Here is a 12,229-nt window from a genome sequence, read left to right as displayed (position 1 = left end):
CGGAGCCACTATTCTCCTCAAAGTAACGCGCTATTCGCTCCCCAAGGCCTCCCTAAAGAGCAAGTCATCTAAGGTATCAGGTTGCAGCCGCCATGTTGGTACACAGTTGATTTCCACCATCCAGTTCAGGGACAACAATAAAGGGTTGTGGTCCGACATCGTGCGAGCCAAATACTCCGCGCTACCCACTGTTGAGAGCATATGTGACGAGCACAGAAACGCATCCAGTCTAACATGCAGGTCATGTAAATGTGAATGAAAGGAATAGTCCCTCGTGGTGGGGTGTAGTGTTCTCCAGGCGTCCCCCAGGTCCCAACTCTCCTGCCATTCCAGTCTGTGCTTCGCTACCTTGTGTACTGGGGATGTGTGCAGCGGGGGATGAGATCTATCCAAATCAATATCCACCACCGAGTTAAAATCCCCCCCCATGAGCATCGGCCCTGCCAAATAACTCACCAGTTTGCCCGAGAGTGTCGTTAGAAAAGCGGGCAAATCTACATTTGGGGCATACACACTGCAGAAAGATACCACCCGGCCCCTGAGTCTCCCCTCCACCGCCACAAACCTACCCTCTGGGTCCACCACGGTCTTAGTGACCTGGAAACGGACCCCCGCCCGTATCCAAATCAATGTCCCCCTCGCAAATGCCGAATATGTCATGTTAAACAGCTGCCCCCTCCACCTTCTTTGCAGCGCAATCCCCTCCTGCTTGGTGAGATGCGTCTCTTGTAGGAAAGCTATATGCACACCCCTATGCTTTAGATACGCGTGAACCTTGTGTCTACGCACCATAGCATGGAGACCCCGCACATTCCAGGTCACACATTTCAAAGCCCCCGTACTAGCCATGCCCTCTTGCACATACAGACAGAACAATAAAAGCCATCGGCCATGCGCATTTGCCAACAACGTACTGCCCCCCCTCCCACTCCAAACAAGTGAACCCCCCAAAAACAACCTGAGCGTCCCCAACTACTCTCGGTTCCCACCCCCCCAGGACAGGCCCCCCCCGCTATTGGAAGCAAACCCATCCAAACTATCACAACCAACTATCCCCTCAAAGGAAGGCACTAGTATTCGCAGTCTCCACTGCGATGACCGTAAGGGCCAGTAGGGCGCGGACCGATGTCGAGAGAGTTCGTTAAAGCAAATCAATCCCGCATATCCCGCCCCATGATCCCCCCATAATAGACTCACGAAATCCCATACAACAGTAAGCTGCGCTCACGGGCACAGCGCCCCAGTGTCTGACCAGTAGGCCGCTCCTCCAGTCCAGCGGTTCATGCTTCGACTATCTCCCCAGATGTCTGCGGTGTCACTATAGGGCCTTTGGCTCCACCAAATTCCGAGAGCCCCGTCTCCGACCCCGTGCCCTGCTCATCAGAGTCCGTGCCCTTCCCGGACTGGCTTCTGGTCGTGCTAGATAGGTCCACAACCGCCTGTAGGGCCGCCTTCCTCTCTGTCTCCGTCTGTGACACGGATGGTTTTCCAGTTCTCCGGCGATTTTTACGAATCCGTTGCGACTTCCTGATCGACTGTGTCTCTCTAGCCTCTTCCGCCCTGGCCTTAGCTCCGTCCGTTCCAGCTTTATAGGTGTCCCACCAGGCCCAAGCATCCGCCGAGGTCGTGAAAAAAAGCGACTTTTCATCCACCACAACTCTCAGCTTCGCTGGGAAGAGCAGGGAGTATTTTATGCCCTCTCCACGGAGCTCACGCTTGAGGGACAAGAAGTTGGCCCTGAGTCTTTGAGTCTCAAAAGTGTAGTCCGGGAACATGGTGACTCTGTTGTTGTCAACTTGAAAGGGTCCCGCTTCCCTCACCCTCTGCAGTAGCCAGTCCCGGTCCCTGTAATGGAGCAACTTGAACTCCACTGGGCGAGGCGGCAGGCCCGGGGCCGGAGGTCGAGCCGGAACCCTGTGGGCCCGTTCCAGGGAGAAGAAAGGAGATAGTCCTTCTGGTGCCACCTCAGTGCGTAGCCAGTTGTCGAGGTAGCCCACCATATCGTCGCTCTCAATTTTTTACGGTAGGCCCACGAGGCGAACATTATTGCACCTACTCCTGTTTTCCGCATCCTCGGCCCTCCTCACCAACACCTTCAGCCTATCTAGAGCATCCGCCATCTGCGCTTTCACAGCTGCGTGGTCCGGGGCCAATTCCTGAACAGTGATCTCCATAGACTTGACTCTGTCCTTAAGTTTATCATGATCCGCTTTCAGGAGACCCAAGCCAGTCGCCACCTGGGCGATGTCCTGCCGCAGGGCATCTTTCGGGGTCGTGATGGCCTCCAGTATACGGTCCTGCATGCGCTGGAGAGCAGACTGGTCACGATCCGCTCCATCCACCACCTCTGTATCAGTCGCTCCGTCCCCCTTCCCTTTTGGTTTCACCATCTTGGCTGCAGCTGTTAGCGGACCCTAGGGACCCTTTGTCCCCCACACTGTCTCCGCACTGCAGAGCTCTGCCACTGGATAACTCCCCGGGCAATAGAATCAGGGACCTAGGATGTCCTCAGGGCATTGGACTCTGCTCCGACCGCACAAGATGGTTCAGTTCCCGGGGGTCCACTGCTGCCGCTGAGCCTCAAGGTGCCAGATTGTGCTCGGATAATCGGGACCGTCGTCACAAAGCCGCCGCCATTTTAGGACTTCGTCGGCGAACGTAATTGTGGTCGCGTTTCCCAACAGCTCGCACCAGCGTGAGGAAAGATCACCCGTGCCCGCCGAGAAGGTCAAGAGGGGCCCTCCGGTTTAGTAAACACTGCCAGTAATAGATCAGCAGGAGAATCAGGCCTCGTGCCCCCGTCGTTGCTTTGTCCAGGCCTCAGGGCGCCATCTTAGATCGACGGCATAACACCCGGTGCTGGTCTTCAAAGTTGAATTTCAGGACAAGGAACAGCTCCAGGTCGTCCACTCTGAGCGCCGTAGCTTCCGCGATGACTTCAGATTATGGATTATCCCAGTTTTACTGGAATCCGCACGGGTAATCAGGATGATATTCGGGATCGGGCGCGGAGCTCCGGGCTCACGCTGCCTACCTCCTCGGCATCCAAGCCACGCCCCGCCTTCATCAACTCCCTCATCTGGTGATTTTAAAATCACCAAACAACACCCAAAAAGTTTTAGAAATTTTTACCCATTTTTTGAGACAACACACACTGAATTCTCTCGATATTAGTTTCCCTAAACCCCTGTTTCAGCTGTCTGATTATCTCTATCAAACTGAACCCTTCGCATTTCTTCTAACTCATATTCCTTTTCTTGTTCCTTTCTAAGTTTATAAATCCTTCTCTTTTCTTTCTGATGCTTCCTCCTCTTGTGGATCAAACAACTAATTTTTAGCAGCATTATCACTATAATAATGACAATTACTGGATAGAGCACTTTGCCTATGATTGATCTGCCAAGTTCAGAAAACCAGTCCTTAATAGCCTCCATTCTCTTCCCAATTTTTTCTGTAAATGTCTCTTCCTCCATAGGTTCTATTTCTTCATGGAAACGTGTTATATTTTTAACAAGTAACTCTATATCCCGACTTTTGTCAGGTATATAAGTACAGCAATGTTGGACATGCAAGACCCCACAGACTCCATCCTCTTTTGCAAGCAGAATGTCTAATGCAAGACGATTCTGCATAACCATACTTCTGGTAGCAACAAGTTCTGTGCTAACCAATTGAAAACCACTTGCAATATCAGTTGACAACCTATCTACAATTGTGGAAACTTTTCTGATTTTAATTGAATTCATAGTAATCCCCACCATAGGAATAACAGCACCAAATATGTCTCCCAGGATTTCCGAAAAACTTTCTCTTTTGTACCTATTCAGATTCAAGTGATCACCAAATTCAAAGGTACCCTTTTCATTTCTGTCAACATGAAATATTTTTGGAAAGACCAGGCCAAGATAACATGTCCCGTACCAGTGGTCCGGTAGGCTAAAATATGCTTTATTACCACAAATAAAATATATTCCAGGGAAAATTGGATCCTTCCCACCTTTAAATCCCCATCCCCCTACAATACGATAAGTATCTTCACATTGACTAGCACCCACAAAAAGATTATCATAAAGAGTATTATCTCTTCTGATGCCAAATTTACCACTAACTGGTTCATCTATGTGTATTGCTGCATTAGTATTAACACCATTTAATTTCGCGTCCTCTAACTGCCAATATTTAGATTTAGCATGTTTTAGCATTTCATTTCTTTTGTAAACAGCCCTTCTCTCCTCAACCATGTTAAGGAAAGTCTTTTCTTCAGCTCTCATTTTGCATGTTAAATTATTTCTATAGGCGTATTCATAATTAAGTTCATTAGTAACTAAAAAGTATTCCCTCATCTGCTTCGCAGGCCTAACTTTGTTTAAGCTATTTACAACTTTGAGATTTGCAAAAACCTCATCAAAGTCTGAGTAATAATACTCCAGACGACCAGTTTTATACAACAGGCTAGCAATCACACTACAGGTAATGCCATAAGTGAGAGGTAACATATTATAAGTCACCCCCTCTGAAACAGAAGCAGGTAATTTTACGCACACATAACAATCTTTAACATTCATTACTTTGACATATTCAGATAAAAGCCTTGAAAATGAATTACTTGAAAAATCTCCAATAGATCTATCTTGATGAGACTCTGGATCATGATTAATAACTCTACTGGACTTGCCAGCATGTTTCTCATGTTTAGACTCTTGTTATATTAGTCTTGGATTTTTGCTTATTAACATCAAAGGATAAACCACAGCTAAAATTAACCAAAGTAAAATTAATAATATCACACAAATTGAAGACATTTTACAGCATCTCTTAAAAATTGAACACCTAGAAGTATCTGATCTAGGCATTTCTAAATTCAAAAACCAAAATTTTAAATTCAAATGAATGTAAGTAACTAACTAACTAAAATTATAACCCCCTTTTACTTTTTTTTTTTTTTTTAGAATATAACCCTAAACAGTTTTTCTTCGACCTTGTGTCACAAAATATGTGTTATTCAACTAAACAGAATTTCTTCAACCTAAAGTCACCTAACAAGTTTTCTTCAGCCTTATGCCAGGAAACAAAAAGTTACCTAACAGATTTTCTTCAGCCTTATGCCAGGAAATAAATCCTCAACTAATTTCTAACAATTTTAATCCTTGTCACTTTCTAAAAATTCTTGACCACTGCTTTCCACCTCAACAATTCGTGGAATAATTATATAGGTCCACTCTGGGGACTTATATTTCTGATTTGGCCAAATTACTCTTTTTGTTTTATGAGAGAGATAACCTCTATTTTCTTGTTTTCGCTCTCGTTTTTCTTTTCAAGATCACTTCCTTGACTAGAAATCTTATTTATTTGTTCTTTTGATTTCTTCACTAGTTTGAATTTCAAATTGTCTTCAGGCCAAATGTCTCCTTTTCTCAAGACTTTTTTTCTTTGGCACACATTCGTTACATTCAGATTTCCAAGCTCTTTTTCTGTATTTTCTTATTTCAGATTCTTCATCACTTTCGTCAGTGTCTGTATCAGAGACTTCAAATCTGTACCTAGGAACTTCTTTACTCAGCAGCTTCACTCCATTTGAAACAATACCTTTACTGGTACTTGGTAATTCTTCTTCTTCTTCAGGAATCACCTTCAGCTTCCCAGCTTCAAGCTTTTTGTTCACAGAGTTACTCTTTTGCCTTTCAATGCTATGGCTCAGATTTTCGTCTCTCTCAGAATTTTCTGCTTCTTCTGAATCTCTTTTTTCTTTCAGAGACTCTTCTTCAAGCAAATCATCATCATCAACACCTCGATTTCCAGTTTTCAGATCTTCTTAATTCAAGTTCTGACTCTCATCTAGATTCTCTTGATGTTGATTTTCTTGTTGATCATCAGAATCAGAATCAGGATCTTCTGGGTCTCTTTTGAATCTGAATCAGCTGTTGTATCACTTTCTTCATCAGAATTTTCAGGAGGTGGCACACGAATGGTGTGGCTTGGATGAATCCACCTTTTCAGTCCTCTGCATTTAATTGCATTTGTTGTAATTAAAACCACCTGTCGCGGTTTCTGCCACTTTGGGGCTAAACAGTTACTTCTTCGATGAACCTTCGTTCTCACCCAGTCACCAGGTAATAAATCATGAGCTTGTACCTTTTCCTTTTTTTTTTATTAAAAAGTTTTTATTTTTCTTTTACAAACATAAGCACAATTCTACTTGCACAAGTTATATTTTGACAATTACAGTAATTTACTTAATTTCTAGTTTCTAAATCTCATCTTTAAAGAATGCCATACAAAAGGTAGCTTCTACCAAAATAAAATTAAGGACATTTTACACAGTTAGTGAGTCTAATACTAAACATAAAAACAGCAACCACAAATTAACCAGTCCTCCCATACCCCCTCTAATCATCCTTTCTTTGCTTCTCTTTCCATTTACTTAGTGGCTCCCATATTCTTTTCCCCAAACGTCTTCCTCTCCTCCCTTTCCGGGCATAAATATTTTCCTCTATCTTGTGAGCATACAGCGTATTTGCCAGCCAATTTTAGAATTTTCGGTGGGTTTTTATCTAGCCAATCCCTGGCTATTGTTAATCTGTAAACTGCCATTAATACAAACAGAAATTCTGTGTACTGCTCATGCTCCTGCTTGGCCACTCCTAACATATTCCTTGATGGGGTAAGACATATCGCGATATCCAGGGACCTTGCTAAGAACCCCTCTATGTCCTTAATCAAAGATTGCAACTGAGGACATGTTGCAAAGATGTGTATGCTGTCTGCTTCTAATTCATTACAGTGAGGGCAATTAATTCCTGTGTTCCCACCCCATTTTGCAATCCTTGCCGGCGTAAAATAAAGAAAATAAAGTGTTTTATAGTGCTGGGACTGCAAAGGGGCTGCGCTTAGTACTGTGCATCCTAGATTTAAAGAATCAAAAAACAAATTACTTTCTACCCCCAATTTTTCTGCCCACTTCTGACTAAATTTCTCTAAATCATCCTGTTTTTCTTTCAACAGAGCTGCGTAAAAAGATCTAATTGTGCGATCCCCCATCAGTTTTATTTTCTCCATTATTTCTATTTTATTAAAGCCTACTGGGCCTCCTGCTTTGTTCCTTTAAAAAACTCCTGATCTGCAGATACTTGAAGAAGCCCCTGTTATCTATACCATATGTCTCTCGTAATTCTGAGAACTGTTTAAAGCCGTCCTGCGTAAACAAATCACCTATTTGCGTAATCCCTCTTGTTGCCCATTCTGCCATAGTTTGATCAGCAAATATTTCCGCTGGGAGCGATCTATTGTTCATCAGGGAGACATATCTATTATATCTCCCCATCTTGACTTTCTTTAAAAAAGCACTCCATACCGTAACTGCCGCCATAACAGTTTTAAACCTGGTTCTCTTGAAATAGCTGAAATCTGTGCATTTTAGAAAACAATTACAAGCATTTGGCCCAAATACAACAGCATATAATTCAGTAGACATAGTTTGGATTCTTACATCATCCGTATTCCCCCCAATTAGTCCTTGTATATATTGCAAAACCGTGGCCATATAATACAAACGGAAATCTGGTGCTCCCCAGCCCCCTTTTTCTCTAGGGAGTGTCATATATCTATAGGCCCTCCGGGTCTTGCCATGTGCCCAGATAAACCTGTTGCATAAGGCCTCTATACCATTGAACCAACTGGCTTCAAACAGCAGAGGTATGGCCCTAAAGAAGTACAAAAATTTGGGTAGAATCATCATCTTGATGATGTTTGTGCATCCTACCAGAGATAGATGTAGGTTATTCATTTTTTCCAAGTCCTTTTTAACTTGAACAATCAAAGGGTCCATATTATTTTTAACAATCTTATCTACTTCTGCTGTAATTCGCACCCCTAAATAAGTTGCCTCTCCCACCACTCTATCGTCAGTGCATACTACCCACTGGTTCTTTACAATCTGGGTTTTAGTGTTGTTTAAACTATAGCCTGAAAATTGTCCAAATCGCCCTGCTTCACCCTCAATTATACTTATAGCAACTGTAGGTCTTGCAGTCAGAATGGCCACATCGTCTTCGTATGCTAGCGTTTTAGAGCTACATCCATTTAACACTCGTGGTGGAATTTGAGCATTACTTTCCAATTTTCGTATATAAGGGTCAAGGTATAGAGCGAAGAGCAGGGGGGAAGAAGGACACCCCTGCCTTGTACCTCTCTGAATGTTAACTGCAGAAGACTGACCTCTGTTAACCCTTATCTTAGCCGCCGGGTTTATATATAGGGATTGTAAAGCCTTTATATATGCTGGTCCTATACCATTCCATCTCAAAACTTCCCACAAATACCTCCAAGAGACCCTGTCAAATGCTTTCTCAGCATCCAAAAACAAAGCAGCCATAGGATCTTTTAGAATGTTTGCTACGTCAAATGCCATGACTACTTGTCTGGTGTGCTGAGTTGTTCCCTTGCCCAGTATAAAGCCATGCTGTGAAGGAACTACCAGTGTTTCAATTACCCTAGATAGTCTTTTCGCTAAAATTTTGGAAAATACCTTAACATCTGCGTTCATTAAAGTAATGGGACGATATGACCCCGGAGCGTCTGCAGGTTTGCCCTTCTTTGGTATTACAATAATGTCTGCACCGCCCCATGAATCTGGAACAAACTCACCCTTCTGTGCTAACAACATTACATTAAACATTTAATTCAAAAGAGTTGGTTGAAAGATTTTGTAAAATTCTACCGGTATTTGATCCGGACTAGCTGCCTTCCCAGATGGTAAATCCCTCAAAGCCTCCACCAGTTCATTCAGCTGCACTGTCTCTTCCAATCCATTTCTGTCCTCCTCTGTTAGCACCGAGGGCTCTATCTCGCTTAAATAAGTCCTAATATCTTCATCCCTTTCCTGACCATCTAAGGTATATAGTTCCGTATAGAAATGTTTAAAAACTTCTCTAATCTGTTCAGCTTCCTTGACTGTGACTCCCTGTGAATTTTTAATCTCTTTGATATCAGCCAACCCCTCTCTTTGCCTGGCTCGCACTGCCAATATATGCCCTCCTCGCTCACTAAGTTCGTATACCTTCTCTTTATTTGCTACATACTTCTCCACTGTCTTTTTCGCTATCCCATCCATAGCTTCATTTTTTAACTCGATTATTTTCAATAATATCTGGTTGATTGGGGAATGTCTAAGTATAGCTGCAATAAGTGCTTCCTCTGCTTCCCTGATTAGATTGTTATCTTGTTCAGCTTTTGCCTTTGACTTTCTTTGCATCTTAATAACATAGCTCAGGGTTTCCCCTCTTACACCGGCTTTAAAAGCGTCCCACACTATTCCTGGTGCTGCTGAATCCCTATTTATCTCCCAATATTCCTTAATCCAAGTATTCATTCTTTCTCTATAGGACTGGTCCTGTAGTAATGCTCTGTCAAAAGTCCATTGTCTTATCTCTTTATTTCTCCTTTGCCCAACTACTGCAGTTAAAACTAGCGGATTATGGTCTGAAATAATCCTTGGTTCCCTGTCAATCCTTACTCTATCCATTAAAGCTCTCGAGATTAAAAAAGAATCCAACCTAGCCATTCTCTGGTGTGGGGCTGAAAAATAGGTACTCCCATCTAGATTGGGGTGACATCTTAGCCATGGATCTTCCAGCGAGTTATTCATTGCCATATCTGCTACGGCTCTATAAGTCCTTTTTTTCCTCCCTGAATATTTCCTGCCAGGGTCTAAAAAACTACTATCTTCATCGTGTATATTCAAGTCCCCACATAATATGATAGGCTCCGGCCATTGTGCTAGTTCTGTATCTAAATATTGAAAGATATCTGGATCGTCTCCTGTGGATCCATAAACCAAAACAACCGTAATAGTTTCTCCTCTAAATATTAATTCTGCTATGACCCACCTCCCCCACTGGTCCTCTTTCTTTCTTTTAACCTGTGTGTCATGCCTCTTGCCTAGAATGGCCACTCCTCTCGTCTTTGTATTCTGATTAGTTTTTGCTAATACATTAAAACCAAGTTGATCTAGCAAATAAGCCTTCGTACCTTCAATTTGTGTTTCCTGAAGGCACACAAGGTCAGGATTAAATGATTTTAGCAGGGCAGCAGCTTTAAGCCTTTTATTTAACTCATTCAGTCCACAAATATTTATCGAGACTATCCTACAGGTCACTGTAGCTCTTATTCTTTCCTATTTTCTGCTTACACCTGTACCAACAATTCTCAATCTGCTTCATTACTTCCTTATCAGTCGATTTTTTTACAACACTGTTGTTTAGCTTACCCCCCAAGTCATTCTCTACTCTCCTCCGTGTATTGTGCTTGTGCCCATCACCTAAGTGCAAGTCTCTCCCCCCCCCACTCACCCCCCCTTTCCCCCTCCACTTCCCTCCCCTTTGGACCCCCCCGTCTCTCCCCCCTTGGTACAGGCAAATAGGTCAATCCTGACCTATGTGTAGCCCCTGTAGTCTGCAGAGTCACTACTCTCTCTCATCCTGCTCCCTCTTCTATCAGATATTTCTATCCACATTTTTTTTTTTTTACCATATTTTATCTGTATTTTAGTTTACTTTTACCATTACGGGGTTTTTTGTGGGCTGCCTGCTGGGGTTTTTTGCGGGCTACTGGCTCTACCTTCCTTTCTTTTGTCTAACTCCGTGATCTCTGCGAGATACTATGCCGCTTTTATCTCTGATGTGAACATCTTTATATACCCCTTCCTAATAACTTTCAATCTTGCCGGGAACAACAAATAGGCTTCTGCTCCTTGCTTTTGGAAGGGAGCTATCATCTGCCTCAGCTTCCACCTTCTCTCCACGGTAACATGGCAAAAATCTGGGCGGGCAAAGAATGTGTTACCATCAGCAGTTTTTCTAGAATCAGGTCTTGCTTTGTCAATTATTTCTTGCCTTGCTAAAAAGTTCCCTAAAAAAACAGCATTGCCCTTGGCAAGGCTTTCTCTTGCCCCCCCCCGGTTTTTCTTTACAAACAGAGGTTATCTGTGGGCCCTTTGTACTTCAAGTTCCCACTGCCATTTTGATTCTGGGAAGGCTTCTGTTAACACTTTAATCACATACCCTCTAGGATCTTGCCCCTCCCGTCCTTCCTCAAGTCCCAAAAGTCTTACGTTGTTGCGCCTCTGGCGGTTCTCAAAATCTTCTAACTTCCATTGCAAGTCTTCCACTACCTTTTCTTGTTCCATTTTAAAAGTCTTCCAATCCGTTATCTCATCTTCTGCTCTGCTAGTCCTTTCCTCCATTTGTGTTACTCTCACTTCGACCTCTTCCTGCTTTCTGTTTACCCTTCTGAGAGAGGCTTGTAATTTTTTTGTATCTCTTTTTGCTCTTCGGCTTTCTGCTCTAGCCTCAGACTGCATCTGCTTCAAAGTTCCAAACAGCATTTCCAGAGTTACATTTTGAGTTTTTACCCTTTCCTCATTTCCTCCCTCATTCTGATCTTTTTCTTGATAAGTTTCCGACGTAGCTGAGTAGTCCCAAGATAACTTCTTGCTCATACTACTTCTGGACCCCTTTCCGTCTCTTCTACCTCCAATTCTTTTTTTCTTCTTGGTCGCTAAATCCCTAGAGTCATTGCTTGTAGCTGAACCTGAAGACTGATCCGTGCTGGTCCCCTCATCCTCATTTTCAGGTTCACTGATGTCTGTAGTGTCGGAACCCTCATTCACTGAAAAGAATTCAGGGGAACCTCCCCTCCTAACTCTGTCTTCTATGCCTCCTTTGCCATTCCCCTGTTCATACGCAAAGCCCTGTTGGTCTCCTAGGCTTTGTACACTTCCCCAGCTCGGGTCAAGGTGCTGTAAAGTTTTTTTGTTCAGGTCTAGTTCAACATTCAGTAACGCGTCTAGCATTTGGGAATTGTTCTGCCTCTCAAGCCGCTCTAGCGCGTTACCTTTTGGATCACCTTTCTGTTCTCCCTCCTCGTCCGCCTTCCCAGCCTCTGTGATCCGTAGCGTTTGCTGCGTGCTGTCTCCCGTAGTGTTCAGTGGTTGCCCAGCAACCGGGGCCTCGACGCCGGCGTCCTCGCGGTCTGTTGCTTCTCCGGCGCCCGCGTTCAGCTCAGCTGGAAGCCGCCAAGATCCCGTTTCCCTCTGTTCTCCCGGTGGAAGTCTGCTCGCACCCCCGGGTTGTCGCATGTCAGGGGTCTGAATCTGGATCAATGGGAGCGGTTTAGAAGAAAAGGACTCCGGTAAGGTTGATTGACGTAGTTGCTCCTTTGATGCCACCATCTG

The sequence above is a fragment of the Lissotriton vulgaris genome, chromosome 5 (assembly GCF_964263255.1).
Source record: "Lissotriton vulgaris chromosome 5, aLisVul1.2, whole genome shotgun sequence".
Classification (NCBI taxonomy): domain Eukaryota; kingdom Metazoa; phylum Chordata; class Amphibia; order Caudata; family Salamandridae; genus Lissotriton; species Lissotriton vulgaris.
This window is presented reverse-complemented; position numbering follows the sequence as displayed.